At 46.3% G+C, this 25,954-nt stretch overlaps 1 protein-coding gene across 1 annotated transcript in view; it reads right to left on the bottom strand.

Annotated features, from left to right (window-relative positions):
• The window catches only part of LOC146829211 (fibronectin type-III domain-containing protein 3a-like), a 608,949-nt gene extending 602,335 nt beyond the window's left edge, over positions 1-6,614 (bottom strand). Inside the window, exon 1 of the mRNA XM_085607850.1 lies at positions 6,419-6,614. The gene's annotated coding sequence lies outside the window, so the exon portion shown is untranslated. The remainder of the gene's footprint in view (positions 1-6,418) is intronic.
• Between the last annotated feature and the right edge of the window lie 19,340 nt (positions 6,615-25,954).

Below are 25,954 nucleotides of genomic sequence, written 5' to 3'. Positions count from 1 at the left end.
TCAAGTCAAAGTCAGATGATAAGATCACGATGGACTGCATTTAGACTGGGTGGCTATGAGATGAGAGCTGGCAAATAAGGTAAACAACCAGCTCTGCTGTGCCTCATCAGGATACACCCTTGAAAAGGACTCGAGTCTATTATTATATTTAAAAAAAAATTGAAAAAGCATCAGCAAAGCCAACAGGGTTGAAGTTATCTATCCCTTTGGCTTTGTTAATGATTGGTTTTGGTATAACGTTATTGCTGGGGGTGGGGGGGGGGGGGGGGGGGGGGGGGGGGAGGGGGAAGAGGCCGCGTCCCCAAAAATAAAAAACAAGCATTTGCAATGCAATAGGTCTTGCGAGAGTTTAATCTATTGCCATTGTAAATGACAATGCCTTTTATTTATCTGTTTTGCTAATTAACACATAGGTAAAAAGCTGTGTCATTTGCAATGCCAATAGCTCAAACTCTTGTAAATGCGGGACTCATTCAAAGAAGTGGCCGCCATTGTCCTGGCTGTTTGGAAAGTGAAAGCGCGCATGACGCTCTGATTGTTGCTAGAAAGCATGTTGTGCCTGCAGTAGGAGAAACTCATTAAAGAAAATAGTGCTTACAGAGTGAAAAATATGTACCGGTTAACAACAGGAGTAAAAGGGCGTTTACAAATGAAGACAAGGCGGTACTAAGGAGGGACTAACAAGCCTATTAAGAAATCAGAAGCCAGCATTTACGAAGGACAATGACACAAGCCAATAACAAATATGGGCTGAGAGTGGGCAGGACTTCTATTCCATACTCCAATACAGCATGCCGCAGAGCAGTGCATGCGCTGCCCAGGCTCTACCTAAAAAGGAATGGGCGCAAGGGTGATGTAGAGGGAAGATAAACTGTGAAATACCCGCAGGGGAAACGTACCAGAGTGCCCCAGCGTTTATCCCTCGGTGAAATATCTCCAAATCTTTGCCAAAGAGCTCACTATCTGGGTAGGGCAATGAACATTTCGGACACCAGCGTTTAGCAAGGGAAAAAAGCTCTCAAACAGCCCTCACCATTGTATTCCTGGTATGTAGAACTCAAACCACAGAACATTTGCATCCAAGGATTCTTTTAAAAAGTTGAGAAGCCTGACTTCCAGGCCCTTTTTCAACTATGACCGACCTCCCTCTCGCTGATTCAACTTTTGAAACTGGGACGGTGTACAAGAACGAATGTCCTGTGCTGCCGTACCTGACTAGTCACGATAAATAAATTATATTGCAATTGATTTCCTCCGCTTTATCCTATTCAGTTATCATAGTCTTGTTATATCGCATGCTACTTTTCCCCAGTGTTTATAAGAAACTGGTCCTAAGTACTGCAAACAGCCGCCCATTGGTTCTTGCACACAAAGTTTAAAACTGCTAATAAATTCATAAATATAAAATAAATAGACAGGTATCTTACGGGCGCGGTCTGTTTGTACTAGAATTGCGGCACACCTTTTTTTTTTTTTAATTGGGCAAATAAGAACTAAAAATCAATAAGTGCAGGAGCTGACATTCATAACAGATTATGCTGAGCGAGAAGTCTCTGAAAGGCAGTGGTATGTTTTCTTTAAAGCCAAACTTCAAAATACGCGCCTCTCTGCACACGAGCTCTTTTCTGGGCTGCAAAACCTGCAATAATTTGTATTAAATAATGTACATGCTTTGCATAGCGTCAGCATGTTTCCTTGTTTCCCCTTCAGAGCTCGTGAAGACTGAGGGCTGTGCAATAATGTACAACTAACAGTGGGTTAAAGAACGTTCTACTTCGCCCTTATTAGGTTGTCTCGCTAGCCTTATAAAAAAATCGATTCAACTTTGATCTCTACTTTTATGAATCTTTGGGGGATTTATTGACACAAAAAAAAAAACGTGTACAGCGTGGTTGCCTCTTTTCCAAACAGCCATGCAAGAAATAACACACTTAGGGGACAGGTGAATTCAGACTGAAGTTTTTGTCTTTTATCAAATGAGCTGCACGTTTGTAAAACAAGAAGAGACACCCTGGGAATGCTTCCAAACGCGCGCGCGAAGCAGCAGCAGCTGTTTGCTCTTTTTGGAAGCACCTACTCGTGCTTGTGGCGTGGCCCTGCGCCCTCCTGCAAGGTGGATGCCGCCACAAGCACGAGTATGTGCTTCGAAAAAGAGCAGAACGACAGCTAAAGGTCCTCCTATGCAGTGCATGCGCGCTGGGTAGGCAAGACCTAAAAAACAAATAGCAGAGGCTAAATAAATTATATTTTGGCCTCAAAAACGACACCCAGGCATACTAGTCCATCCCCTTACTGTGTGCGGGGGTGCCTCTTGTAAAAGCACAGAATGGCGTCACTCACAGTGAAGGTAGCCCAAAGAATGAAGTAGGTTGACCCATCGCCCAATTTGGTTTGCTGTATTGGGAAGAGGAAAAATGTGAATGGCAACATTCCAATGGATGAAGAGGGCTGGCTAAAAGCCCCTTAACTAAGTATAGTACACATATAATTGTAATAAAATCAAAAGGTGTTAGCTAACACCAGGCCTGGAGAAACCGAGATGAGAATAGGCCATAGTAGCACTTACACAGTACAGACATTGCCTTCCCTTAAAACTGCACACACACAGAATTAGCTAGCTGGCTAGGAATACACTTTGGATCAAATAAAGATATTACAGGTGGGCAAGGACAGTCACCATTTCAAGAGTTACTCAATTCATAGTAATAAGTGGCCTGTCGGAGTAAGGCTTCTTCAATATGTACACAAAATGATGTATGTGCTGTGCTTAAAACTATATGTGCTGTAGCATGAACAAAGGAAACACTGTTTTGTAAAACACAAAATCTGATGTACCACTTCTGTCTGAATGCCACTCCTATAATGCCAATGTGACCATTTGCCCACAAAGACACTAGCACAGCACCAAATGAAATCACAAAATCACCACACCAACGTTGAATACTCAAAAATGTGCTTCTGGCCAAAGCGAAAGGCTAAGAAAAACTGGGGCTAGTCGAGCAATTTCCTAGATTTCTTAGCCATGGGAGAAGAGAATGTGCAAAAGGATAGAAATTTATGGATTCGGGTGCAATCCTCACCAAAAAGCTTTAAACATGAAGACAGTGTACATAACAATTGACAAAGTCAAAGGTTTGGCTGTTTTTACAAGTCAAAGAGCTTATTTATTGATCGGTTATTTTTTCGTGGTTATGTGTTGGGTGAATGTAAATGAATAGTTGGATGAGTCAGTGCATGGAGGGATAAATGGGTGATTAGATAGATAAATCAGTGCACAGATGAGTAAAAAGGTATGTAATGAGATTAAAGAGATGAGTGCAGAGTTGGATAAATGGGTATGACGACCACTGAGTGCACAGAAAATTAACGGCTATGTGACTGGATGAGTGAAAGTATGGATCAATTGGTACATGCAAGCATACACACATTTTGATAGCTTCGACCTCTAATGTCCCACAACAGGGAGCGTCAGACCGTCAAAAAGCGATAGAGTAGTATGTTTCCGACGTCGTAGAGCAAAAACTTCACATTCAATGTAAAGTGTTTTCAGTTGTGTCAATGTAATACAGTATCCAGGTGAAAGAGAGATATCACTTATAGCAAAGTTTGCAATAGTACAACAGATGTGTTTTTATTTATTAGCATTTTCGTTGGATAAGACTCAAGTAACAACTTAAAAATGTGACTGCATGAGACGGTTTCTTTAAAATAATGTTATTGAATTTGTTTTTTTCCAAGTAGTTCTGTCATTTTACATTGTTTTATAAGCAGCAATTGCTCAGTTCCAAGCTGACATAACTGCCATGTGTTCCTACCAGCACACTCCTTGTGTCTATGCAGCAAAGTTACTTTAAGCAAAGTTGTCCTGGGCTACATGCGAACAAAAATAAGGACCATATGGCGGCTTTTATATTTATCATAAAAGTAGAGACTGTATTGCAACCTGTAGAAAGCACTATATAAGAAATATTAGACCTATCCAGCACTGGATTATACATGTATCCTAGAAGAGCTAATGCCAATAGACTGAATCAGGATACACCACAGAGTGAACACAGCACATCACTAACATCCATGAAGGCCAATTCCTCTAAATGTAAATTGTCCTATGGACGTGCAGGAGTAAACTCCATACATCATGAAAGACCATTACTTTCACCTGACTCCTCAAAATGAATTGATAATCAGTTAACACAACTAAAAACAATCAGTGACTAAAAGGGGAGGAGGCTCGCCTCCTACTACCTATGTATAAATTAAAATAGCTCTCTCTTGCCATACCTCAAAGCAAGACGACCTTTATTCTGCATTTTGTGTCATCAATAATCATGCAATTAAAAATCCAATATAAGTGCAATAATTAAAAATGTATATCAAAATAAAAACATATAAATTCATTAAAGACAAAAACATCATTAAAAGAATATAAAAGAGAATAACATCTTCATAAGAAAATCTCCACCATTAATCTAATTATTTCCATCTTTGGCAATAATAGGCGATACATTCCTTTTTTAATTATTTTCCCAGGCCCTCCACATGGTCAATAAGAATCGTGAGACCACGAAGACTACACACAGAAAAGTGTCACTATTTAAAATTCTCAGAGCTTCTGTAAATTATGTGCACAATGCTATAAGGATGGTAACAAATCCCAGGTCTTATTGTCTGGCTCCTCTTTGCTGTACCCACAACCTCAAATAAGAAAAAAATAAGCCTAAAGAGAAAGGTACATGGTTAGTCCAGAGTCAAAGCACAATCACTTCACTAGTTTGTTCATCCGTTGGGCGCACAAAAATAGGGTTTAACATCAAGTTGCACTAGTATAATGAATAGCCTAATAAATTACCAAATATAGCTCCCTCAATTGAGATTAACACATCCAAGCAGAAAGATTCAACAAGTCATTCCTAAATAAAGTATTCCAATTTAGAAAAAGACAGATAAGAGAATGGTATATTTCTCATACATGTCGTCATTTAAATCCCTCTTGTATTAGACTTGTGGGGTTACGTCAACAGAGTGAAAATATGTAAACATTAAACAAACGTATCCAGGCTAAAAATTGGTTGGTTATTCGACTATTATATATTCAGAAACTGTTAACAGGTTGGTAAGCGGTATAAAGAGTTAAAATTATATGTCTAATTATGTCCCGCGACCCATTAAACCGGAACAACGTTGTAATTTGTTTATGATTCGAGGGGAAAAATTAAGATGAAATTACTAAACATCAACCTAAAAGGGCCACTATAAGAATGCTATCGTCTGCTGTTTTAATTCATGCTAATAAGATTTGTGAACTGGTACAGAGTGAGCACGTTCAAAGATCTGAATTGCATTAATAACACTGTGAGCTCGAGGCAGACAACAAAAGTCCGAACGGCCACTTCGAAATTATTTCTCCATATTGTAGGTAGCTGATTATTATGTAGAATATAACTGCCAATGAGACATCCCTTCATCCTACTGAACAGCACCTGCAACGGGCTGCCAGACGAGACGTGCTGTACAAACGGAAAAGCAAATAACCTGGAAAGCGCGATGCCCGGCTCAAACTGCGTGTGTTTACAGAGCATAGATGTGTGACGTGTCCACCGAGGAAGGGCTGCAGTCCCGTGTTAAAGAATAACGGCGGATTACAGTACAGATGAGGGGCCTAGAGCCAGGCTGTGGGGTCCAGAAATATATCATGTCCCCGCCTCTCGAGACCGGCCCTGTGGCTCGTCGACCCTTAGCGCGTTCACGCCAGGAAAGTTACATAAAGCGGACTATGGAGTCTAGCCCGGCAGCTGCTACCTCCGTGGGGTGCGATGGGGCGGACGTCCAGCCGAGGGAAGCATGGGCTCCACGGCATGTTATTGAGGAAGTGGGGAGGCTGGTGAAGCTTGCAGGCAGGGTCGAGCCGCGGGTCTCCCAGCGCCCGGTGACGTCACCTGTAGAGGGCTCTTTGTTGTGACTCCGGGCAACAGCATCCCAGACACAACTCCAGGGGGTGTTACTGTATCCGCCTACGTGAGCGGAGGAGACAGGGAGGACGCGGTCCAGGGGAAAAGATCGCAGCGGGAAAACTGGTATGCGGGGCAGAGAGTGTCAAGGAGCTGTGCTGTAGGGTACAGATCCAGTGGTGGGACCCAGTCTCTCCCCGGATGCCGTGTCTCGGTGTACGTGGCATTAGACCAACAGTCTAGCCTCCCTCTCCGCTCGTGACAAAATTACTGTCAGTATCAGAACCTCACACAGGAATGTCCAGCGCCGTCATCGCTACCTTCAGAGGGGGCTGTGAGTGTTGGAGGTGCTGCCGAGGTCACTCCCCTCGGCACCCTCTCCCCCAACACAGATGTTTTTCTACAGCTCTCTAGCGTAGGGTCTAGGGGGAGAGGGAGGGCTTCAGCTCCTGCTTTAAGTCCTGCCTTACCTCCAGGCTCCTGCAGTCCGTTGCACGGTTTCTTTCCTGGATCCCCCTTAGTCTGTCCTGTGTACCGTGGGATACAAGTAAAGTTCCTGTAATTCTGTGCGCGCGCCTCACAAGCACTCGGGCGCCACGGCCATGATGGAAATGGAATGCGATCTGAAAGTGCATGCGCGCGTCAGGACTGTCCTCCCATTAAAGCGCATGCGCGGTGCATCTTGTGTGCTGTGTTTAGGCGACCAAGAATGTGTGTGTTTGATCAACATACCCGGTTTACATATCTGTCAGCTTTTTGTCACTTTGTTATGTTTTTTACAGATCACATCCCTGGCTTAAAATAACTTAAATGTTTAGGACGCAAATAGTCAGTAAGCATAAAGTATATACAGACCCCAACATTCCGCGTAATAAGATGTGCTCAGAAAAAATCGTGAGCACTTTAAGAAAATGCAGTAAATTTCGGGGGGTGGGGAGGGGGCATAGACATGCTTGGGGACTTTCCATTGATCTATCCTACGGGCGAGCGGGCTCCTGTAAACGTAAACGAATACAATAGCATAGTTCTGAGGTAAAAAACAAAAGGCAGCCATGAAGTCACAGTCTGAAAGTAAGCTTTATTGTTATTTACATGTGCAATAAAGCAAGGGTGGACGTGTGATGTCAAGCATAGATTTTGGTTTGGAGGAGAAGTCTTTAACACTTTCGCAAAACTTTGCAGCTGCCTTTAGGAAGCGTAGATGTTTGGCACAAGTGTTTTTAGTAACTGGGGCTTTGCATGAAAAACAGTGGGTCGTTGCATGGGAATGCCCACTTACAATCTATGGAATTCCTCCTTACGACAAAGTAACACGTAGCTCTACTTTCCGTTCTGTTAGGTCACTGCCCAATGCAAATCAGAATTAGTGTTTGAAAGTAAATCCCAACTCAACACTTTTCCTTGATTTGTGTCACTTTGTGAAGCAAACCTAGTGAAAAGTGTTTGTATATTTCCTCCTGTCTTTTTGCACACTTTGTGGCATCCTATCGTATACTGTAAACAGCTTAACACATTTTTAAAACTGACCTATGTATTCACATGCTTTCTCTCCCAGGCTGGAACCTGTTGGGTCTATAAACACACAATTCACTACTCCTCAGTGCATCAAGCAGTTATACACACATATATCTGAAGTAATCATTGTAAGCAACTAAGCTTTCTTACCAGAACAAAGCAATTCCACTGATTAGTTTATCTTTCATTTGTTTTTCATTTAAGGTGTCTGCATTATATTTCACATGCAGTTATTGCTAACGTTCAGGGCCACTAGTAGTATATGGCAGGGAGGACCAAATTATGTGGTGTTGTTGACTAAATTATACAGCACTGTACGGTTAATTATGCAGCATAATGGGTACATTTTTAGAAGTTATTACATACTTTGACTTTTTTAGAATTATTAGCACTGGGAAAGGTTTCAAATCATTAGTATCAGTTTAACAGCTAAATACAGGAATAAGCAACTGAAAGGTTGACAAGTCAGCTTGCAAATGATTTTCCACTGTGCTGCAATTCATGTTGCTGCAGTTTTAGTAACTTAATTCGTTTGAGTTAGAATAAACTTTTTGATAAACTCTGAAGATTATACAGCAGATGATGGCTTATGGGACAAATCCAGCCAGTGGCGGCTCCTCTGCTAAGGCGGAGGAGCGTCGCCCTACTGCTCGTTGAGCAATGGGAAATAAAATAAAATGGTAATAACAAGAAGTTATTATCATTTTATTTTCCTTTGTGACTACGGGCGAGGCGGTTCTGGCTCTCTGCAGAGGGAGCAGGAGTGGTTTGCACTCCCTCACCTACATGCGCATGACGTTTGACCGCCCCCCTCGGGCTGGCCAAACAGTCCTGCACAGTTTGCATGTTCTCCATTGGGCTGTGTTGCACAGCCCCATGGAGAACATGCCCAGCCTCCCAGGCACTGCCAGAGCTGCCAAAAGGGCCACGGAGACCAATCACAACGCTACCCCTGCAGCGTCGTGATTGGCTGGCAGAGTCAGGAAGCCTGGGTGCTTCCGGTGCAGCCTGCAGGCAGCAGCTGGGAAGAAGATATGAAGACAGAGGGGAGGCTTGCGTCGTAGGCGGCGGCAAAGCAGGTACGTTTATTTATATATCTGTTGTCTTTTCATTCCTCAGCGCCCCCGCCCAACCACCCCCGTTCAGAGGCAACCGTCACTGAATCCATTATTCAAGTGGCCCTGCTTATGGTAAACTGCTCGACATGATATTAGTAAAAGCCACAAGCTGGCGCATGCAAATGTGTACAAAAGATTAGCACAACACAGGATGATATTACTTGTCAAGGCTGGTTATGCTCAGTCTGATGTGGAAAGAAATGACCATCAGGTGACCCACTATTAATTCCATAACCAGCACATGACATCTTTGAACAGTAAATGTGAGAACATTTGAGAAAATGTAGAACAGAAAAAAACTGCTGGTGGAAAGTAACTAAATGCAAGGTTCTGGACAGAAGTACTGAAGATCATACCACTAGACTTTCAAATGTACTGTGTTTCAGGGAGTGGATTAATTTAGTCCAGTCACTCCACCTCTAACAGTGCCATCCTAACATGTGATTGAATCACACACATATCAATCAAGGATCTTGCTTAGAAGGCTCTTACAGCTGCTTCTTGAAAAAAGCCATGCTGAATTTAAATCAGGCTTGAACATGATTAATTCAAGGATTTTTTTGGGGGGGGGAGGCGGGGGGGGGGGGTCTTGGGCTCCAAAATGTTTAAATCAGAATATATTTATTGAATATTCCATAAAACAGAAAATAGAACCTTGACATTAGGGTCAAAAGTCGTCTAGGTTTATAAATAAAACCGTATTCACGAGTTATCTGTAAGTGAAATGCCAGCCAAATGATTATATTAGTGTTATATTTTTTCCAACATCTCTACCCTGCCTCCATTGTAATCAGGATCACAGTTCACATGTGTAGGAAACTGCCTCTGTATATACTATACAAAAGTGAGGTATAGTGTGCACAGAGTCCAGTGGAACCCCATAAGTAGGCAGAGGTAAAAGTAGATAGCATCTTATTCTCTATTTGTGGTAGTGTGGGCGAGCAGTAAGGCTTTTTCAGACGGTAGTGTTAAGCATTTGTTGTACACACTCAATCAGCAAATGATTGTCACACACTCATAGACTGAACTCAGACCAATTTTGTTTGTCTAAAAATATTCTTGTAGTTATTTTATTTCCTAGAACCAAGCAAGCCTGGACCAGGTAAGTGATTTATACGTTGCAGTAATAATACAGTTTGAATTGCAATTGTTTATACACTTTGGTTTGATTACAGTAGAATAACTGGTAATGCAACGCCTTGAAATATTGTACATATACTTTGTATTGGATAATTCAATAGGATGGCAAGTAAATTACTTTACAGATTTCTTTTCTTACACAGTGTAGTACACCTGGATACTGCACTGAGACAATTCCTGTAAACAGGTAAGTAACATCCTACCTTGTTTCTGAGGCCAACACGCTCTTCTCCACCTGACAGACTCCCGGGGTGCAGTACCGCCATCTTCGTCGTCTCCCTCCCGCCGCCGCCATCCTCAAACGCGGCCGCTGTGCGGAGGGGGACTACCCTTCCCAGGACCCTTTGCAGCGGACGGGAAGCGGAACTTGAACCCGCCTCCTGTAGTCTCGCGCCCGGAGGCGCTTAAAAGCAACGTGAGCCCCTGACAAAGCGGGCAACATCCTACCTTGTTTCTGAGGCCAACACGCTCTTCTCCACCTGACAGACTCCCGGGGTGCAGTACCGCCATCTTCGTCGTCTCCCTCCCGCCGCCGCCATCCTCAAACGCGGCCGCTGTGCGGAGGGGGACTACCCTTCCCAGGACCCTTTGCAGCGGACGGGAAGCGGAACTTGAACCCGCCTCCTGTAGTCTCGCGCCCGGAGGCGCTTAAAAGCAACGTGAGCCCCTGACAAAGCGGGCAACATCCTACCTTGTTTCTGAGGCCAACACGCTCTTCTCCACCTGACAGACTCCCGGGGTGCAGTACCGCCATCTTCGTCGTCTCCCTCCCGCCGCCGCCATCCTCAAACGCGGCCGCTGTGCGGAGGGGGACTACCCTTCCCAGGACCCTTTGCAGCGGACGGGAAGCGGAACTTGAACCCGCCTCCTGTAGTCTCGCGCCCGGAGGCGCTTAAAAGCAACGTGAGCCCCTGACAAAGCGGGCAACATCCTACCTTGTTTCTGAGGCCAACACGCTCTTCTCCACCTGACAGACTCCCGGGGTGCAGTACCGCCATCTTCGTCGTCTCCCTCCCGCCGCCGCCATCCTCAAACGCGGCCGCTGTGCGGAGGGGGACTACCCTTCCCAGGACCCTTTGCAGCGGACGGGAAGCGGAACTTGAACCCGCCTCCTGTAGTCTCGCGCCCGGAGGCGCTTAAAAGCAACGTGAGCCCCTGACAAAGCGGGCAACATCCTACCTTGTTTCTGAGGCCAACACGCTCTTCTCCACCTGACAGACTCCCGGGGTGCAGTACCGCCATCTTCGTCGTCTCCCTCCCGCCGCCGCCATCCTCAAACGCGGCCGCTGTGCGGAGGGGGACTACCCTTCCCAGGACCCTTTGCAGCGGACGGGAAGCGGAACTTGAACCCGCCTCCTGTAGTCTCGCGCCCGGAGGCGCTTAAAAGCAACGTGAGCCCCTGACAAAGCGGGCAACATCCTACCTTGTTTCTGAGGCCAACACGCTCTTCTCCACCTGACAGACTCCCGGGGTGCAGTACCGCCATCTTCGTCGTCTCCCTCCCGCCGCCGCCATCCTCAAACGCGGCCGCTGTGCGGAGGGGGACTACCCTTCCCAGGACCCTTTGCAGCGGACGGGAAGCGGAACTTGAACCCGCCTCCTGTAGTCTCGCGCCCGGAGGCGCTTAAAAGCAACGTGAGCCACTGACAAAGCGGGCAACATCCTACCTTGTTTCTGAGGCCAACACGCTCTTCTCCACCTGACAGACTCCCGGGGTGCAGTACCGCCATCTTCGTCGTCTCCCTCCCGCCGCCGCCATCCTCAAACGCGGCCGCTGTGCGGAGGGGGACTACCCTTCCCAGGACCCTTTGCAGCGGACGGGAAGCGGAACTTGAACCCGCCTCCTGTAGTCTCGCGCCCGGAGGCGCTTAAAAGCAACGTGAGCCCCTGACAAAGCGGGCAACATCCTACCTTGTTTCTGAGGCCAACACGCTCTTCTCCACCTGACAGACTCCCGGGGTGCAGTACCGCCATCTTCGTCGTCTCCCTCCCGCCGCCGCCATCCTCAAACGCGGCCGCTGTGCGGAGGGGGACTACCCTTCCCAGGACCCTTTGCAGCGGACGGGAAGCGGAACTTGAACCCGCCTCCTGTAGTCTCGCGCCCGGAGGCGCTTAAAAGCAACGTGAGCCCCCGCCCCGCGGGTCCGCGCGCGGGCAGCGCCGGGCTAAGCCCGGGCAAAGGGCGGGCCGTCTGTGGCCGTCCGGGGCTGGATGAGGCCGGGCTGGGCCATATCTCCTGGTCAGTACCGTTGTTAATGATTTATTTTCCTCTGCTGGATTATAACCTCTACTCTGAAGTGTGTTAGGCTGTGACCCTTGTGAACTAGTATACTGCATTGGCACGTATGCTTCGCACTGTGATTATCAGTCCCCCTATTTGTGTCTGACTAAGCTTACTATCTGCTACCATAAGACCAGGCACCTGCCGGTGCTGTAATAATAGTTCACAGCACTGGGTGAAATGATGAAACGGGGGAAAAAGACTAACACCAAATCTCCTGCCACACGGTCACATACCAGATTGCAGACCACGGTCTCGCAGCCCTTACCGACCCTGACTGCTATAGATAAAATGCTCCAGCAGACTATTGGGGTTGTGGCCACCGCTATCGAGAACACTGAGAGAAGGCTCTCCATCACTCCATCTCTATGTATTCCAACACAGGAAATGAACATTTCTACTACCACGAATGAGATGCTGGGAGCCAGCTTATGCATGTCATCTTCATATGTAGACTTGCCCTGTAGCCAGCTACTTGTAGAAAACGACAAGCAGCCCCACACTAGACCCAATACTTTAATCCCGCCCGCTGTTACTGGGAACAAGTTAGACACACGAAAATCCTGCTCTAGAACTAGGAAAAAATGTAACACCATTAGGCCAGGTAAACCCAATCATACAAACCATGATCTGGTGACCCCCTCTAATAGCTCCCTTGACCCCACCACAGGGATACCATGCTGGGTTGCCAGTATGGTTACGGAGTTACAAACGTCCCTAGAGAGGATAATAATAACACAATTAAAGCCATTAGTGTCAAAAATTGATAAACTTATCTCTGCAATTAATGCTAAAGGGGGAGATAAAACAAGGATAGCCAATCCCCCTAAAAATATGGGACCCATTACCGCGGAAGCTGAACCACCCAAAACCTCTTCCCATTTAAATAGCGGAAGTAAGAAAATTCCAACACAGAGTAGTAATATAGATTTAACCACAGACACATCAAGCTTAACCTCTGTTCCATCAATAAACGACCACCAAGATACTAGTGCCCGTCCGACAACAATTTTGACAGGTACAGCAGATAAAACTGTGACGAGGATGAAGGAAATGAGCCAGGGGCCCAAAACCACCATACCCATGGGAAATGACACTATAATGAGAACGAGTTCCTATCAGCTCCCAACAATAAACTTACCCCCAGAAGCCCAGCCATTTGTTGTAGCACTTGTGGGAGTGCCACCCCTAACTGAGGGAAAAAGAGAAAGGGATGATGAACTTAAAAACAAATGTATCCAATGGCTAACGGCCAATATGCCCTTACCAAATAATATTTCAGGCGAAATCCTTCTTGCTAGAAGAGTGGAATGGATAGGGAGGAACCCCAAGACCATAGCAGGAGATGTGATAATCTTAAATTTTAGGGATACCAGTGCTGTGCATTATATATGCAGCTCTAAGACCTATATACAAAACACTCAAATATCTGCAGTACATCTCTCACACTTTTACTCCGTCCCCAGTTTGGAACTACCCTGGCAATGCGTCAGACCAACAAGAAGAGGGCATTATCGTCCGCCACTCCTTGAAAATAGAGGGCTATATAGGGAATGCGGATTCACCCGTTCTTTTCCTCCCCCGATACAGTCGCACTGGAATAGATTCAGTGTGTTGGAGGAGGTGGATTGACTTATCCCAGAAGTAAAACTAAACTCCCATCCCATTGCTGAGATCTCTACCCGGGTAGAGACAAGGGTGGAGAAAATACTGCAGGAAGACTTGAGAACTACCTTATCACCTGAACAAAGACCTAAGGAAAGGGCATTTAATGCCAATACCGAGGATAATATGGGTTCTGAGGACCCGAACAAACACTGTATTCATTTGGTCTCATGGAATATAGCTGGTATTAAAAATAAATTGCCTTCCCCGGAGTGGGCAGGATTTATGGCCAAATTCGACATCTGCCTTATGCAGGAGACCTGGGCACTTGAAAACAGCGCCTGTACAACCTTTGCCACTTACGACACTTTGGCATCATTTGCAGGAAAAGGTCGGCCTTCTGGTGGACTATCAATCTGGATAGCCACACACCTGGGAGTCCAGGCTACTCAAGTACCAACAAAATCCCTGGACTTCCAGTGCGTCCTTTTAAAACCCTTAGGTAATCCCCCAGTGGCAATAATAAATGTATACTCAAGACCTACCAAAAGCGGAAAAGAATCACCCGTATTTAGCGACCTGGCCTCATTTATCCTAGGGCTTGATCCCTCTTTTGCCCTAGTGATTGGAGGGGACTTTAACTGCCAGTTCGAACCGCTGGGAGAAGCCGAGTTGGGTGAACAGGACGAAGTTGATGAGCTGTGGCACATCCCTACTCTTGATATTGCACCAGTAAGAGCCTGGACACCCTTGGCACTACAAATAAAATCCTTCTCCCTTGCAATGTCTCTGCGGGCATGCAATGGTAGATTGGAATCCGATCGCCCAGCAGCTGGAACATTCAACAGATCCAACAAAGCCTCCATCATTGACTATGTAATGATTGAGGCTAAAAACTGGGACAAGCTGCTGGATTTCAGAATCGAGAATAGACAGGACAGTGACCACAATGCACTGATCCTTACTCTGAAGCCAGGGTCTTTTGGCTTGAAAAATACTGCGATTAATCCTGCTCTAGCAATTCACCCCCTTGTACTAACCAATAACAGAAGGCGGGTGAAATGGCCCCAATTGGCACAGTCACCCCAACAACTTGCCAAAATCTATGTACTGGCCACGCCATTTATAGCTCAGATGGCCGAAGGTAAAGAGCACGCGCAAATACTGGGCACCCATAAACAACTAGTTGTGGCACTGGCGGATGTTTTCCATCCTGTAATCCGTGCTAAGAAACATATACCAAACACCCATCCTTGGTATAATACGGACTGCAGGAGATTACGCAGGGAACTTTTAATGGCAATTAAGTCAAAAAACAAGGCAGATATTAGAACCCTTAGGAAGGCATATAAGGAGGAATTACGTAGGAGCCGACTGGATTGGGAAGAGGATATATGGGGAAAATTGAAGAATGCCCTGAACCTCAAGGACGCCAAACTTTTTTGGGCCCTAGTGAATAATACCAGGGGAAATAGTGCGGAATCTTTTCTCCCAAATATTGCGCCCGCAGTGTGGGAAGCCCATTTTGCGACCCTATACAGCTCCCCCCTTGGTGAGATTGGTGAGAGGGCACCTCATCTGGAAGGCTTCACTGGCACATTAACAAACCTGGATTGCCAGAGTGACCTCAGTACGCAAAGACCCATGATACCTGTGGAATTCCTGGACCCCGTAGATGCCAGAGTCAGGGTAGCTTCAGAAAGTATTGATAGAATATCAATCAAGGAAGTAGAGCATGCCATCGCTAGGCAGCCTCATAATAAAGCACCCGGCCTTGACAAAGTCCCTGGCGACCTCTTCCACTCCCAACCTAGGATCTGGGCACCCTATTTAGCGGCACTGTTCAATGCAGTACTCGAGGGAGCTAACATCCCAGATACATGGGCCGGGGCCGAAATTGTCCCTATATTTAAAAAAGGTTCCCCCTTGGTGCCCTCAAACTATAGACCGATAAGTCTCTTGGACACCTCACAGAAACTTATGGGTCGGATCATTTTGGACAGAATTCTAGAATGGGCAGATGAAAGCAAAATACTAACCACCCTACAGGCCGGGTTCAGAGCCGGGATCTCGACTCTGGACCAACTTTTTAGGTTGCAGGTTTTGTATTGGAAGACGGTAATACTGGAGGGTTGTAGCTTATACCTGGCATTTGTTGACCTACGGGCCGCTTTCGACCTCGTGCCCAGGGAAAAGCTATGGAGGGTATTGGAAGATCTAAAGCTCCCCCCATATTTACTAGAGCTCCTAAAGCGGTTCCATAAAGGGAACTATGCCCAGGTACGCTGTGGGAAGAATGGCGATTTATCCGACCCTTTCCCCGTCACCAGAGGAGTTCGCCAGGGCTGTGCCTTGGCACCCACACTTTTTAGTCTCTACATAAATGGACTGGTTGGTGACCTGGACGCGGTCAGGAATAATGACGCCCCTCGCCTGTCATCTGGACGGGTGCCATATTTTGCAACACAACAAGGGTACCCCTAATCTAGTTTCCTATCTCAGGGTTTTAAAGTAAATATTTGTGAAAAATATATAGGAAACCAAAAATTAAAAAGTTTGGTAATGTACAGTTTGTTCGATATCAGAAGTTAAACATGACTATCACAAAGAGGGAGTTAATTGAAAATTCATTCTTTAATATTTTTTGTAGTGATGTTTATAAAATTATATCTTTTTTTTCAAACTTATTTCTCCCTTATTTTTCCTTTGTTGATTCAAACCAATACTTATACACACAAAATGTTATAGCGTCCTAACATAATTTATCTAGACATTCCTTTATCAGAATATGGTTTGCTAGACACTATGCAGTTACGTCTTCAATTATAATACAACTTTTATCATACACAAAATATTACATAATAAACATGGCTTATTTCAGTCTACGCGCGTTTCGGCGTTCAGCCTTCCTCAGGCGGCCATGGTATTGAAAAATCCTAAGACATAATAAAGAGAAAGAATAGTCTGTAACACATTGTACATTACCACTGAATCAAGTGCACATTTACATTAAAAAAGGCCCTACATTTGCCCTTTACATATATACATATATACACCTATATACATTTTATTTATATAGCACTGACTGTGAATCGATTATTAAACAATAACCTTCTCTCATTAGTGTTATGGGGCGTCAGAAACAAAAAATGCTGGTTATATCCATTATAATGACATGTACATTAGCTACTAGACAGCGTTATTGTATCTATAATGCCTAGTTCCTCCTTTAATGTGAGTGTCCATCTTCTACGATTGGTTTCGGGTTAAAGATGCCTTCCAATGCCTTTTTGTGATCATGTGGTTACTTCACTGTTATTTAAGGAGCTAAAAAACTTCCTCGGTATGAATATAGCAAGGTAAAGCTGACTTTTTGTGTTCGCTATCGGGTTTGTTAATCGATTGCTACATTCACTGATTATTTTTACCTTATCTATTCAAAGCATGTCTGTGTCCAAGGTTCCCTCTATCGAGTGGATATTATATCCAGTTCACTCTTTTCTGATGGCGATGTTGTTTACCAGCGGAGTGTGCATCGACCAATCATTTGTACGGTCACTAGGGTACTGACCATACATGCACTAAAATAACACCAGATAAGATAGCGGATTAACCTTTTGATCATGGTACTGAGATTAAAAACTAGTTTTAACTATTAACGCGCCCGATAGCACTTACCAAGGTGGCGGAGATTCCGTGTTCGTCCTCTCACACTTGGTTGCTACCTGGGGAGGGGCTTGTTTATGGATTGCGTATGTTCTTTCAGCCCGTTATCGCGGGTTCTAAATGGAGACACATAAAGCTGTTGGTTCTAGTACAGCGCACTAACGTATAGTAATCGTGGGTAATCCGTCACAACTTACCCGATCACAATAATCTTTTATTATGGCCCGTTATCTCGACTTTTTTCAAAGACGCTTCATCGGCGTGGTTTGGAATATGTGACCGAGTCGTCCGAACCTAGGGGCATATAATTAATTCGATAAATCTGCTTGGTTACCGAATGTGCCAAAGCATTCCGGCGCATAATTAATTCGATAGATCTGCTAATATGCCAAAGCATACCGGTACATTGAAGCGCCGCAGAGCTAATTCTCTAGTGTGATCTTACAACACTCACCTCACCGTGTAAGTCCTCCCTTCCTCTTGCCAGCAGATCACCAAGGTAGAAAGGGGACTGGGCGTGAAACCGCTTCCCTTATACCAGGAGCTCCCCGGTCATTGGTCCGTTCCCACGGACATTACTCTTTCGCTTAAAGCGACACTAGATCTATCATTGAAGAGATAGTGTATATATCAAGGCCAACCAAGGCTGTACTGGTGGTAATTCTGATCATGAGGGGTGACGGCCAGTTTTGGATAAGCATATGTAATAATTTTATCCATACAAACTCCAACCCTATAGCTGTAGAAATAGACAGTTTCTAATTGTTTATCCCGCTAATTATTTTTTCTTTTTTCTTGTACCAGAGATTATTCGCTATCCACTGTGGCATTAATTGTTATATCGTATGGCTTGACTCCATGGTATCTCACTGTTTAACCCCTTCTTATAGGTGTCCAGAGAGAATATCCAAAAAACCTCTCTCCTTTTTCGAATTTCAGTTCCCTGTGTCCCAGTAATGTTAATTTTCTCGATGATAAGCCATCGTATATCTTTCACGGTGTGGCTATGCTCAATGAAATGTTGGACTAGCGGTGCTTGTACCTTCTTAGTTTTGATCGCTGACCTGTGTTCCGTTAGGCGAGTAGCCATCGACCTAGATGTCTCCCCTACATAAGTTCTATTGCAGGGACATAAAATGGCGTATATGATGTTAGTAGATTTACAATTAGTCAGGCATTGTAGGTCTATTTTGACTCCATTTATGGAGTATTGTTTCACTTCTAGTGCAGAATCACAGGCCAGACAAGACATACATTTGTAGTTACCCTTCAAAGTGGGGGGGCCTCCAATCGTGGTCTGAATGAATGTGGGTGTATTCTTTGGCATCCGTGATCTTGTTACTAGATCTTTAAGGTTCTTGTTCTTGCGATATGCAAACATAGGTTTCAGTAGATAGTCTGGTTCTGCTCTTGTTGCATTTAAAATATGCCAGTTAGCATTAATAATCCGGACGGGTGCCCGCTTTGATGTTCGCTGACGATACTTTATTATTATCGCGGACATCAACGGGCATCCAGAGGGTCCTGGATGGATTTGTAACATTCTGCGCTCTGCGTGGACTTGAAATGAACTTAGATAAGACAAAGTACATGATTTTCGGCCCACCTAAGCGCACCCGCCCCTGCCCATCTTTGAATGGCACTCCGCTCGAAAGGGTCAGAACCTTTGTTTACCTGGGTGTTACCCTGACTGAAGATTTCGGTTGGGGCCCCCAGGTGACCAAATCTGCCCTAAAGCTGACACAGGTAGCTGGTGGCATTAGCAAGTTTCACAGGAAAACGCAATTTAAACCAGTGTCTCCAGCCCTTGAAATGTATAGGGTTCAAGTAAGACCTACCGCTACATACGGCGCAGAACTCTGGGGCCACACCCGTGTATTACCCCTATCAAAGGCTGAACACACATTTGTTAGAAGCTTGCTAGGGCTCCCCCAGAGCACACCTCTCGTCCCCTTGAGGTTAGATCTAGACCTGGAACCCATTTCTGAATTTCTGTCAAACCGACCCCTCCTATACTGGAGAAGGTTATGGACAGTGCCCGAGCTCAATGACTATAGAGCTGAATTCTTGGCTATTTGGGACCAACTGAAGGCCAAAAGTATACCCTGGCTATCTCACCTTAAAGCATTAATACACCAGATAGGTTTGCCTCAACTCTGGGACTCTCCATGGGTGAGCTGCTTAGCGGTACAGAAGAAGGAGTTGCTAGTGCTACTAAAGCAGCACAGGCTAACTCTGCTGTACCGCTCACAGACTATGGGTAGGTTGACCACAGAATTTTTGCAAGTCAAGATGGCACCCAGCAGGGAGGAATTCTTAGATCAAATTCAGCCCCCGTTTGCCAAAAAACTATATACTCAGTTAAGGCACGGCTGCCTCCCAATCGGGGACTTTACTTGCAAATGGCCAGGAAGAAGTGAGGGGCTTTGTCCGGCTTGCAACACAACCAAAGAAGATTTAGCTCATATCTTATTCTTCTGCCCTGCCTATAAAGAAATTCGTAGATCATGGCTTGTACCATTATGTAGAAATCTAGGCCTAAAACAATGCGCACAAGCATGTAGGATATTGCGTTATGACACTTCGCCCCCTATCGTATTTACTGTTTCCCGTTTCTTGCACAGCATGTGGCGAAGGAGGTCCACCTTCATCAACTGAACCATTAATATGTAAATCTCAACTTTGATAACTCTGTTTAATAACTTTTAACTTGTATGTATAAATATTTATGTTTTATCCTGTATGTATATATTTTATCTGTGCTTTTATGGTCATCGACCGAAATAAAGCTATCAAAGTAAGTAAGGTAAGTAAAAGCGTTTTGGACGTTTCGTTACAGTTTTAAAGACTTATAGATTTTCCAACTCCACACTTTGAAACTTTTTCATAGAAAACAGTTAATGTTATCCTATGGGAGGAAACAGTGTTATAGGTTAGCAGGTAAGTACTTTGTTGTGGGAGTTAGGTTTGTGGGGTTAGACTCAGGGGTCCCCCAGGGCGGCCGGGTGCAGTGTCCTGGGGCACAATGTTATCCAATAGGGAAAAAGAGGCCTCCGGTTGGTGGCTGCTCACAAACAGGCCACATGGTTGTGGGAGCAGAGCTCCTGGACCTAAGCTCAGGGCAAATGGGGGTTCAAGATAGCACCAAAGGTACATCCTCAGCGGCACTAGGGCGGCTGGGTGCAGGGGGCTGGTTTGTCGTCGGGTGCCCTGTTACTTTCAATGGGGGTTCTCCGGGTTTGCAAACACACTACAGGCCCGGTGACGAAGGTCTTCTGGGTGCGACTACCACTTGGAGAGGTAAGTTGGGATGCTGGGGGTTGGTTAGACACCGTCGGTTGGGCCACTCAAGGGCGTGAGGCGTCGGGTGCAGTGGTGTCTTTTACGGTCGGATCTTCGTAACAGCTCCTGGTCGCGGTTGGGGGGACCTTCGAATTGAGGCTGCAGGCGTCCGCTGGAGGTTTGAGGCAGGTCAGGGATCACTGGATCTCGGGTCTGGATTGCTGGGGAGACCTCCTCGTGGTGTTGGGCCACTCCAACTCGGGCCGTGGGCGACGGGTGCAGACTCGCAGATTTAGCCGGTGCTGGAGTCTGTTGGTGAACAAATCCAGTGTTCTAGGGAGACAGAGTCTTTTCTTTGGAAGGCAGGGCAGGTCCTCGGGGTTCTTGAGGTTTCTGGCTGCAGGACACACTGGAGTGTCACTTCTGCAGTTTCGAGGTGGGGACAGGCCGGTAGGGCTGGGCAAAGTCAGTGGGCATCCTCCTCCTCTTCATCGCTTCGGCATGGCTGTTCGGTCCTTCTTCTTCTTTTCTTCGTGTAGTTTCTTGTCAGAGGAGGCAAAGTTCAGGGGTGCCCCTAAATACTAGATTTAGGGGCGTTACGGGTAATTAAAAGGTTGGGACCAATGGGTCCCTCCCTTGGGGTGGGTACACCCCCTATTATGCTACCCTCCAGTGGGCGGGTGGCAGATGCCTCACTCTGGTTGGCTGGGTCCCCCCCATCTGCAAGATGGTGGAGTAAGAGAGTTTAACATCACCAAGAGTGGTGGGAATGGCAAAGGTGGGCACACATCTCTTCCTCACTTGTTTTCCCCGCTGATTCTCCCACCCAAAGTGGGGGTCAGAACCGATGGGGCCCAGTTCCTGAAAGCAGCAACAGGCCTGGGGAAGCTCACAACTGTGGCAAGCCTTTGAAGCTTCCCCTTCGCGGGCCCTGCCCATCCTGTGGGAGGAGGCTTGGCACCTTGTCCAAGGATGCGCATTGTTTCAGACACCCGAGAGCAGCAGGCTCTTGACCCAGAGGTCCAGAAACATGTCTGGTGGTGGCAGCTGGTGAGCAGCCACTCAGCCTGGACACTGGTGGTAGGTCATTTTTCAGGGGGCATCTCTAAGATGCCCTCTGTGTCCATTTTTCATTAAATCCCACACTGGCATCAATGTGGGTTTAATGTGCTGAGTAGTTTGATACAAAACTTCTCAGTTTTCAGTACAGCCATTATGGTACTGTGGAGTTCGTAATGACAAACTCCCAGCACCATATACTCTTAATGGCATTACTGCACTTACAATGTCTAAGAATTGGCTTAGAAACTGTAGGGGTACAGGGCTCATGCACCTGTACCCTCACCACTGGTATAGTGCACCCAGCTAGAGGGGTGGCTGATCTATGCCAGGGCAGTGGGTTGTAGTCATGGCACGCAGGGATGTGTAATAAACAGCGTCTCCCTGCCAGGGAGACGTCCCCTTGATGCACAGCTGGTTGTATCCAATGATTGGAGTAATCACATTAAATTGAAACTCAAATGAAATTTAAATACACAAAATTATGCTTGTAGTTGATCAGAGCAGGATTTATTAGTCATCCGGGAATTATTCGTCTTTCAAATAGAAATAACATTTCCATGTGTCAAACCATGGTGCAAGGAAATCCAAGTATTTCACATTTCCATAACCCAGTGCATTTCGGGCTGGATTAGCCCTTCATCAGGGGTAAAAGTTAAGTTCTGTAGAATGAAGCACAAAAACAGAAACTGGATTACCAACAGAGGCAACAAACTCCAATATACACATTTGAGTTCGAAAAGAAGTTCAGAAAGAAGGAAATTTCCGAGAAACATAAACAGGCGAAGGTGCATGTCTAATAATGAGTAATGTGCGTGATACCTAGTAATACCAATCATAATGAAAGGTAGGTAGTTCCCGTGATAGTGCACATTAATAGAAAGATGCCAAGTTGTAGTGCTAGGTTGAAAAGGGGCCGGGCAATGAAATCAAACTGAAGAAACCATCTGTGTATTTAAAAATGCAGCGAGTCAAGAAAGCACCGGGTGTGTTAGTAAAACAGCGTGTTTAAACAAAGTGTTGTTGTCCGGTATGACAGAAAACAAGCGGGTTCCACACTACACCCGATAGGATGGGAAAGTCTAAGTGCTCGGTAATGACGGAAAAACGTACACAGATAGGACGTTTAATCTCGCATTCGAATTCGTACCTTAAAGCGTGTTGGAATAGAACTCCGTGATGTTCCTAACATGGAGAAAAGTCCGTGTGGTCGTATCGGCGAGACAAGCGGATAGGTAATCCGGTAAAATAATGCATGCAAGCAGGAAGTGAACCAGGGAAGTAAATGGAGCTAGAAAAGGGACTGGTATCCATAGTGAATAATAGTGCCCGCGGACGCCCGTCATATTGAAGAAGGAGGTAGAGAAGATAGTGAAGATACTAAAAAGTTCATTCAATATAAACATAGCTACAATAGTGATATGGTAATGGAAATATCGAATGAAAGAAAGTCACTAGGGGCAAGTCATTGAGAGGTATAATAAAATGAATGAAGTTAATATTAGACTGAAACAAATGTCCAAGTATCTTTAAAGAAAGCAACTATATTCCATCCGGTCATTAAGACCATGCGGCTGAACCAAGTCCAACAATTTGATCCAGTAGAGTTCTCTTTGTAGAAGCAATTTGGTAGTGTCCCAGCCTTCTCTTGGTTTAACTATTTCGAGTACCAGGAACTGAAGTTGACTGCCATTGTGGTGATTCGACTGGAAGTGTGTGGCCACACACGATTTAAGGTTGCATGTGCGTATGTTAGACTTGTGTTGTGAGAAAGTGCCATCTTTCTTGCCTGGTATGCCCCCACTTTTTGCTGAATTGCTGAATGTACTTTGACTGAGTGTGCCCTGGACTCCTGCCAATCAGGTGCCCAGGGCCTATGTTCCTTCCCTAAAACAAACCAAACCCAAATTGGCAAACCTTGGTCACATGTCAGCCCCTGGTAAATGGTACCCTAAGTACCCAGGGCTTTGTGACCCAGGAAGGCCTCTAAGAGCTGCAGCACTCCTTGTGCCACTCTTAGAGGCCCTGTACCCTTACACACACACACTGCTATTGCAGGCTGAGTGTTTGGGTGCAAGACAAAAACAAAGTCAACATGGCACACATCCCTGTGTGCCATGCCCATCACATACACTGCCATGGCATACATCAGTCCCCCCTCTAGCTGGGTGCCTTATGCCAATGGTGTGGGCACAGGAGCAAGAGCCCTGTGCCCCTACAGTGCCCAGGTCCATCCCTGAGCCCTGTAAGTGCAGTGCTGCCCTTTAAAGAGTACATGGTGCTGGGAGCTCGTCAAACACGAGCTCCACAGCACCATAATGGCAACACTAAAGACTGGGAAGTTTGGTATCAAACTTCTCAGCACATTAAACCCACACTGATGCCAGTGTGGGATTTAATGTACCCAGCACCCCAGAGGGCATCTTAGAGGTGCCCCCTCGAACCTAACCTACAAATCCACGTCTGCTCTGAGGCTGCCTAGGCTGCCACCCAGCAGACATGTTGCTGGACCCCTGGGTAGGAGAGCCCCTGCTCTCCTGGTCCTGCAAAAATGCACATCCTGGGCGAGGTGCTAAATTTCCTCCCCCAGGATGGGCAGGGGGAAGCTTCAAAGGCATGCCGCCTCTGTGAGTTTCCCCAGGCCCCTGCAACCCCCCACTCTGGCGGGAAGCTTTGGCCGGAAACCCCAAGTAAGGACAGGGGATGTGCCAGCCTGCCAACCCCACCCCTCAGGTGGGGGAGGCGAGGTGAAGCACATCTCCGGGCTCTCGCCATCTTGAAGATGGAGAGCCCTACCCTATCAGGACTAGGCTACTGCCCCCCTCCCACAGGAGAGAGGCAGTATAGGGGGTGTACCCACCCCAGGACGGGCACCCATTGGTCCCTGCCCTTCACCTACCTGTAACACCCCTAAATCTAGTATTTAGGGGCACCCTGAACCTTCCTTCCCCAGATTCCAGATTCGAAACTACAAGAAGAGCAAGAAGAACAAAGACCTGCCCTGCAGCTGCTAAAAAGAGGAAGACACCAACTGCTTTGGCCCCAGCCCTACCGGCCTGTCGACCCTCGAACCTGCTCCTGCTCCAGCGCGGCATCTCTCGTGGCCAGCAACCTCACCAACCCTGGAGGACCTGGCTACCTTTTGGCTCTAAGCCCCTGGGACTCCCATGAGTAGAGGCTCTACTCGAAACCTATCTCTAAACCCCTGGCAGCAGCCCGGAACCGCGAACCCAGCACACTCTGCACCAGCCGAGCCTGGCCAGTGCCGGAATGTGAACAAAGACCCTGAGGACGACCCCACGGCGACTGTGACCCCGAGTCCGGCACCCAAGGACCTCCCTCGACATTCCTGAAGAAGCCTGCAGCCTCAGAACCAGGTGCCCCCCCAACCGCGATCAACTGAGGGTAAGATTTCCCGACACCTAAAGGCACCCCTGCACGCAGCGCCCCACGGCCCCCTGTGTCCAACCCCGGGGTACCTACCTATCCTCCAACTACCCAACTTACCTCTCGAAGTGGTGGTGGCACCTGAAGAGTCCTCGTCCCCGAGCTTGCAGTCTTTTTCCTAACCAGAGACTTCCCATTGACATCCATTGAGCGCCCGAAGGCTCAAAAGCACTCTTCACCCAGCCGCCCGAGTGGCTCTGGCAGTGAAAACTCTACTCCTTCCTACTTCCCCACTTGACCTGAGTAAGTGACCGGGAGCCCAGCTCCCACAGCCGCCTGGCTTGCCAGTCAGCAGCTACCAAACAAGGCCCCCCTATCCCTCGTAGGATAACATTGGGCCTAACTCTCTCTGCACCCGGCCGCCCTAGAGCAGCTGACGGTGAACCAACTGTACATACCTGACCCTGGGAGACCCCTGAGTCTGTGCCCAGAACCTCAACTCTGCCAGTCGAGTACTTACCCTTAAACCGCAAACTCTATTTTCCTCATAGGGTAACATTGACTGGCTTTTTCCTGAAATTTCTTCTAAGTGTGGACTTTTCAAATCTTCAAATATTCACCAAAAATCAGCCGAGTGACAAAAACAAATTTACTCACCTGTTCCTAGGTGAACTCCCAGTGCTGGATCTTGGTGCCCAGCACTGACTCTGAAAAATCTCTACAGCTGTACTTACCCTTAACTCAATTTTCTTCCATAGGAAACCATTGACTGTTTTTCTGTGAAATTTCTTCTAAGTGTCAATTTCTGCAATCTTTAAATATTCTTCAAAAATCGTATAATATCTGAAAACGTAATTGCTTACCTGTTTTGGATAAAGGTCTCAGTACTGAGTCTAGGCACCCAGTACTGGATTACAAAAGTAACGAGAACATACTGTACCTGTAACCTGCAT

This window comes from Triturus cristatus, chromosome 5_2, assembly GCF_964204655.1.
Source record: "Triturus cristatus chromosome 5_2, aTriCri1.1, whole genome shotgun sequence".
Taxonomy (NCBI): Eukaryota; Metazoa; Chordata; class Amphibia; order Caudata; family Salamandridae; genus Triturus; species Triturus cristatus.
The sequence above is the reverse complement of the archived record's forward strand: the minus strand, read 5'-3'. Positions and strand labels throughout refer to the sequence as shown.